This window comes from Panthera uncia (assembly GCF_023721935.1).
Source record: "Panthera uncia isolate 11264 chromosome B3 unlocalized genomic scaffold, Puncia_PCG_1.0 HiC_scaffold_1, whole genome shotgun sequence".
Lineage (NCBI taxonomy): Eukaryota > Metazoa > Chordata > Mammalia > Carnivora > Felidae > Panthera > Panthera uncia.
The window spans coordinates 49,939,922-49,945,977 of record NW_026057582.1 but is presented as its reverse complement, the minus strand read 5'-3'; the positions used below and the strand labels follow the sequence as shown (position 1 = coordinate 49,945,977).

Sequence of the window (6,056 nt, the reverse complement as noted above, 5' to 3'; positions counted from 1 at the left end):
TGTATACTTTTATGCTTTCTGATTTCCCATCTTTGTGCAGCATATATAGTATTATGTTGGACAGCTTGAGGACTGAAAATAAAATGATGGAATTTTAGAATTTAGTGAATTTAAAAGATTGAGAAAGTAGTCTTTCAACTCAGCAAGTTTTATTTCTCACTGTTTTATGATAAGGTTGTATGGCATTGACTCTTTTTACACTGGGTTAAATTAAAATTTTTTTCAACTTAATAATTTACAAAATTACAAATGAAGACTTCACTTTATTAAAAAGAAACTTGTCTTTTGGGGAAAAATTTACCCATGTCCTCTGGATATATTTGTGGGCATTTTCTCTCTATGGCCATTAATTTATTTCATTAATTTTATGAAGAAGTTTTTAAGTTACTTACATAAAACAAATGATTTCTGTACCCTGAGTCAGCTTTAGGTAATCAAGCGTGGTCTGTTCCACTCTCCTGGTTCCTGGATGCCCAGCATCACTCCTTGCCCTGCAGGTCCTGCTTGCATTCATAGTGTCACAACTACCCGCCACCCCACCTTAGATGAGGTGATGGTAATGGCCAACTCCAGCACCATGCAGATTGGGATTTATGTGGAGATCTAGCCAAGAAGTGGTTCCTCTTGGGGAAAATGTTTAATGTCATGTGCTTGGGGTGTGGAGTGAGACCCAGTCAGGCTTGGAAATAATTTTTATTGTAAAGGAGAAAATCCATGGAGAACCAGAAATGAGAACAAATTCAAGGCCCTAATTAGCAAACCCAAATATATCAAGCAATGGTAACATTCTTAAATGAAAATAATGGAAGTGTTACTGTTGAATGGATAGAAATGGAGATATAAAGGGCAAAGATACTGATCTGGAGAGCATCTTTTCACTCAACCATGACTCTGTTCCTGATGAAGAAATTGCATCCAGTTCAGAAACACCTTTACCTCCAGCATCCTCAGCCAAAGTAAACAAAATTGTAAAGAATAGACAGACTGTGGCTTCTGTTAAAAATGACCTTCCTCCAAAAGATATCAGAGTGGTTGGCTCTGCACATGAACAACCTAGTCAACTTCCTGAAAAGTCTTCCTCTTCACAACAGAATACACATGAAAAATCTAACTGTGTGAAAAAAGTAGAAAAATTATAAAAAACAAACAAGCAAACAAAGAAAACAAAAAACAAAAACAGGGAACTATAACAGAAAAAACTTAAGAGCCCGGGATGTTGATGCTACAAACCCTAATTAGGAAATTCTGTGTATGATCAGAGACTTTAAAAGGATTGTAGACCATTGACAACAGCAGGTCTTATTGATGAAAATGACCATTCAGTAAAAAATAAACTCAAATGAAAGCTCTAGATGTAATCATAATCCCTAGTAAAAATATTGTAATGGTATATAAGTCTACTTTTAGTTTTGTCTCAATAAGTTACATAGAAAACCAAACATTTGGTCTTGATTTTGCCTTTCATGACTCACATCCTAAGTGAAATGGTTTAGAAGGATTACAGGTAGATCATTAGTGGAAACTCTATTTGAGAGGAGAATGGCTATGTCCTTTGCTGCAAGTGGAAAACCTCAAACATAGGGAAGGAACGAACCAAGATTGTTCTGAAGGAATTCATGCTTTAGCAGCTTGAGATATTTTCTTAATGCCAAAGACCAAACTATAAGAAGTTAGAACTTCAAGTATATGCAGTTTTCTTTGAAATTTATAGTGGAAATGTGTTTGACTTGCTAAACAGGAAAGCAAAATTAAGAATGCTTGAAGGTGGGGTGCACCTGGAAGGTTCAGTCGGTTAAGCATCTGACTTCAGCTCAGGTCATGATCTCACACTTTGTGGGTTAGAGCCCTGCATCAGGCTCTGTGCTGACAGCTCAAGTGGTGTGATTACAGGAACAGGAAGTCAAATGTGTTGAAGACGTACTGAAACTCATTGACATAGGCAGCAGTTGCAGAACATCTGGTCAAATATCTTCAAATGCACATTCACCTTGGAGCAATGCAGTATTTCAGATTATTCTTAGAAGGAAAGGAAAACTACATGGGAAATTTTCTCTTATTGATTTTCCTGGAAATGACAGAGGTGCTGGTATTTCCAGTGCAGACAGGCAAACTAGGCTTGACGGTGCAGAAATTAGTAAAAAGACTTTTAGCACTGCAGAAATGAATTAGAGCCTTAGGTAGAAATAAACCTCCTACTCCTTTCCGAGCAAGCTAAGTCACTCAGGTGTTAAGAGATTAATTCATGGGTGAAAACTCTCATGCCTGCATGATAGCTACAAACTCTTCAGGAATGGCATCCTGTGAAAATACTCTTGATGCATTAAGGTATGCAAATAAGGTGAGAGAATTGACTGTGGATCCAGCTGATGCTGGGGATCTTCATTCAATGATGCACTGCCCACCAAATCAGATTGATGTCTTAGAGGCAGAGTGGGGTATGGGCAGTTCCCTTCAGATATCCAATGTAAAACTTCTTTGTGAACACAGTGAAGAAGAGGTTTCTCCACAATTGTTTACTTTTCATGAAGCTGTCTCACAAATGGAAGAAATGGAAGCACAAGTTGTAAAAGATCACAGGAGGGCAGTGTTTTAGGAATCTATTCAATGGTTACAAGATAAAAAGTCTCTCCTAGAGATAACTGAAAAAGTAGGCTATGATGTAGGTTCATATGCTACTCAGCAGGGAGCTATTCTTGAGCAAAAATAGAAATTTTAACTGAACTCTGGAATAAAGTGAAAATCTGTAGCTCTGCAAGAACAGGCCAGCAAGCAGATCAACCCAAAAAGACCCTATGCCCTTTAAATCAGCATTTGCTGCCAAAGGATCCCCAGAACCCACACTACTGTAACATGTAATGGTTATACTGTAAGAGCCATTTGAAAGTTTGACATTGTTAAGCTTCTGTGGAAAATGCCTTGTCCCTTCATCTGTATGACATCTCGGTTTTGTGAAACACTCCTTTGTCTACAAAATACTTCTGATCCAGAAGATACATCCAAACTTTGGGAATAGTGAAGTATTTTCTTTCATTTGCCCAAATTGTGATTTACTTTTAGAGATCCTTGCCAATTGTATTTTCTCTACGATGAAATAAGACTGTGAACTTGATCCAAAGGTGAATAGTAGGGGGAAGCCACAGCATTTCCTTTTCAGTGTTCCCAGCAAGACTGAGCAGTTTTAAGTCTTTCGTGTACATGGATACCTTTATACATACTTTGCCCACTTCTGGGGACAGCCATGCTCACCTCTTCCTGCTTTGTGCCTTGGTGAAGGCAGGTGACGCTAAATTTCTGAAGCACAGCCAAGATAAATCACAGTTCTTATTTGTCATTATAAATTACCTTTATTCTGTGTACACTTTACTATATTTGAGACATTTTTGTGTGTCACTAGTTACTTTTGCATTATGTACTGTATTATTGAATGGAACTGAAGTCAGTGATGGTGAAAATAGCTGCTGGGCCATTCTCTCTTATAAGTAGAGGAATCTGGAATTATGAGTTTTAAAATATAACAATGGTTTTAATTTTTTTAGCTTTTTCTTTGTAAAGACATAAAATATAAACTAGTTGGTATGTAATAAAAAAGTAATTAAATTTTTAAAAATTTCCTAAAATTACATGTACCTAAATTATGCTCATATAACACTGAGCTGATTTGATCTGTTCAGTTTACAGAAAAAAAAAATACCATTAGAAAGTTGACATAAAAATTTCTTTTAAGGGATGGTGAGCAGATGAGTTACCTTTTTGAAAATAAATAAGATACAATAAAAATTATCACATGATCCTGTAGATTTATTATTTTTTTACTTATGCTGCTACAACAAAGTCTAATTAGCAATGGTTATTTTATGTTTCTCTGAGTTGCAATTTTTGAAAAAAATCATACCTTGATTTCCTGTTATATACATGACAAAGAATTGATGGTGAAAGGGATGAGTTGAAGAGTGTGAAATAAAGCATTTTCAATCATTACAGGAAGAGAAGAAACCCTGTAATTCACAAATCAGCATGACATTTCTTCAAAATTTTATTACTTCAATATTTTATTCACAGAAATTAAACCACTTTACTATTCTAAGAATAATAGGTAGTCGGATAATTTATGTAAGAAAATTAAATAAAAGATGTCAGATTTGAGTGAAGACAAAATAGTTTTTAATAGTTTAGCTTAAAATTAAGTACTAGGTAAAAAAATACATTCAGTTATTTTATTACAGAGGATCTTTACAGTATTCTACCCCTTCATTATGTTAGCTTAACACATATCCGTAATTCCCATTTTATTAAACTTAATGAGAAAAACGAAAGGATCTAGGACATAAAAGTTGTGAATTGCATATCATCATCAAAATAAAAGCTAATTCATGAGATCAGACAAAGAAAATGGGTACTAGGGTAATAACAGTTGTGTCCTAGTACTTTTCACCAAAACCTGAACACAGCCCGGCCACCTTTCTGTTGCTCCATTGCACACTGAAAACTAAACCGAGCTCTATTAACAGATTAATGAAATCTGTTCAAGATGAATAGTTTGTCTTAATTTGTCAACTTTTCTACCCTGAAGAACATTTGGATATGATGAGTCATATTGATCAGACAATATTTGTCATGCTGTATTTTAATAAGCATTTTCATTATAAAATAATCTTCACCAAAAAAGTATAAGTATGTAGATCAAATTTAATGCATAGATTATACATGAAGAATGATTTTAAAAATGAGAGAAAACAATTAATTTTCATGTCCCTATGTTCCAGCGTAGAAGACAGAAAATAAGTTGAACATGGCGAAATACACACATAATAATTCTCTTCCCAGGATAAAAGAGGCTCTGTGGAAAAATATAGAAGTTCTATCAGGAAAGAGATTTGTGGTAAACTCCACATCTTGAAGGCTTTTCTCATTCTGAAACAAATATGTTCGTGAAAAGAAAAATATGTGATCTATTTAAAGGAACATCTGGGTAGTTAACCTGATTGGCAAAATAATTTTTTATATTTTAATTGTCTTCAAATAAAATGTTTTTGTGTTGTTGTGTGTGTGTGCATGTACATGCGAATTAGAGAAACCAACTGAAAATAAAAACCATGATCTAGCTATAAAGCAGTCCTTTAGGCTGAATGAAAACATGCTCCTAGGGACCAATTTCCCAATTAGGAACTTTTATTAGCCTTCTAGTTCATGCTTTTGTTTGTTTGTTGAATTTCAGGAGATCTGTCAGTTAACAAAAACGTCAATTATTTATTATAAAGTTATTTAGCAACTAAGATTGAAATAGTGAAAGCAATGTATATTAGGGCATCTTAACATTTATTTGTGAGAAGGCAGCTTTCAAGTAGCCTAGGGAGAATAAATCCTTTTTATTTCCAGATTCTCCAGTGATGTCTTGCATGTAATTTAGTATCTCCATATCTCTAGGTACTTCTAAAATCTCCTATTTTAGCTGCTGGCATAAGGAATAAAATGCCTTAAAAACATTTTCCTGTATTCTTCTAAGAGACTACAAAATAGGAAACACTGCATATTAGTCGTCCTGTTGACTACAGTGCATTCATAATGGTAAGGTAATTAAGCACATTAAAGTAATTATTTAAAACAGATAAATGTCTTCTTGTGCCTTAAGAGGAAGCTTCTTACCGTATCACTTGTGTTGCAACTATTCAAGCACAATCAAGTTGAGTCTTCTAAATTCTTGCTTCAGGAAAAATTTTTGAAAGTTAACTAGGTAGTGATTTCTCTGAAAATTTCAATTTAAAGTCATAATGATTATGCTTACACAAAAGTAATGGCTTCCTTCAGCCACAGAGACTATCCCTAGTTGATATAAATATGTAGTTGCATTCTTCAAAATTACCACAAAATAAGCAATTTTGTAACTCAGGAATGCAACAGGAACTGAACCAAATCAACTGCGTAGTGATGTCTATCACTGTGTCGCAATTACACAGAGGGTAAACAAATAAAAATCACCATAAAACGACTCTTTCCTTTATATTTTATAGACATGGTCCAAAAGTTGTTTTAATTATCCCCCGTTTTGGTCTATTACC

General features: G+C 34.5%; 1 pseudogene; it reads left to right on the top strand.

Moving 5' to 3' along the window:
• The first annotated feature begins 768 nt into the window (after positions 1-768).
• On the top strand, positions 769-2,872 carry LOC125908988 (kinesin-like protein KIF2A; annotated as a pseudogene).
• The last annotated feature ends 3,184 nt before the right edge of the window (positions 2,873-6,056 follow it).